Source organism: Limulus polyphemus, unplaced genomic scaffold (assembly GCF_000517525.1).
Source record: "Limulus polyphemus unplaced genomic scaffold, Limulus_polyphemus-2.1.2 Scaffold2093, whole genome shotgun sequence".
NCBI classification, from domain to species: domain Eukaryota; kingdom Metazoa; phylum Arthropoda; class Merostomata; order Xiphosura; family Limulidae; genus Limulus; species Limulus polyphemus.
Genome location: NW_013667703.1, coordinates 43,480 through 45,004, shown reverse-complemented (window position 1 = coordinate 45,004; position 1,525 = coordinate 43,480).

The window sequence follows — 1,525 nt, the reverse complement described above, 5'->3', positions numbered from 1 at the left end:
TGTGCTTTCGTTAACTTTGATTTATGTTTGCTGTGTAATAAATATTATTGCTTACTTTATTCTTATATTGTGTTTGGTTTCCTTCTTAATCTAAGTCAGAAAAATTCAGATTTATTCGTATGTAAGACTTCCTGACGTTCCTCTAGCAACTGCAGTTTACTATTCTTACTTGAATGGTAAAACAATATGTTTATTTTCAAGCACAAAGTTACACAAGGGACTATCCGCACTGTACTCGTTACTTGTATTTAACTCCGAATTTTGGTGTTATAAGCCCTCAAGCTTACTGCTATCAGGAAAAAAACACGCAAAATGCGGTGCGTCTGGAAATACCACAGTAATTCTTAAGGATATATTTAAAATATTCTTTAATTCGTCAACGATATCATTGGATTACCATTGTTAGTAAATTGATCAGTTGTCCCCAATGGGAAATCGGTACGTTTACGAACTTACAATGCTACAATCCGGGGTTAGATTCCTTGCGGTGGACACAGCAGATAGCCCAATGTGGTTTACTGGAAAACAAACAACCATTTATCACTTTAAAAGAAAACAATGGCGTTGGATAATGGCTGAATAAATATTGCAGTACATATGATGTAAACATGTGAAAACACGATATTTTACACACACACAAATTCCCAATTAAATAAATAATTTAAAGCTTGTTTGTTTGTGTTGAATTTCGCGCAAAGCTACACGAGGGCTATCTGCGCTATCCGTCCCTAATTTAAAGCCTCTTCATTTTTAACATTTTATTTTTATAAAAGTCAGTTTGGCTCTCAGATATATTTTGACTTGAAAAATATTATTTTTGTTTAGATCATAATTTGTTTTAGAATGGTATAATAAAACCTTTTTGAATGTATTATTTGTAACACTTTAATAATAATAGCTAAATGCAAAAACCAAGTCTGAATGAAGTCGTTAGCTTTCATCAAGTTTGTTTTGTTTTTGAATTTCGCGCAAAGCTACACGAGGGCTATCCGTCCCTAATTTAGCAGTGTAAGACTAGAGGGAAGGCAGCTAGTCATCACCACCCACCGCCAACTCTTGGGCTACTCTTTTACCAACGAATAGTGGGATTGACCGTCACATTATAACGCCCCTAAGTTAATCTAGCGACTTATGGTAACCGCATTTATTGCCATGGCCAAGTTCTAAGTCTTCGCAACTCCACTAACCATATATGGTATGATTTGCCAGTTGTTAGTCGAACAAATTCACGTTTTACTATGACCCAGTTGTTTGTCTTTACAACTGTAGTAGCCACATGATTTAACAAGATAAATAAAAAATTGGGAATTTATTTAAAACCTGCAAGCAGGGATCGTAAATAAAAGTAAGCAAACAAGGCTGGAGATACTGTAGTGATTATTTACTCAAACTACAAACCCCTATTTAGGCTCCACGTTGTTCCCTAGAATTACATTTGGTGGAGTCAAAATAGGGACTTGTAGTTTGAATAAATAATGTCTACAGTATCTCCAGCCTTGTTTGCTTACTTTTATTTACGATCCCT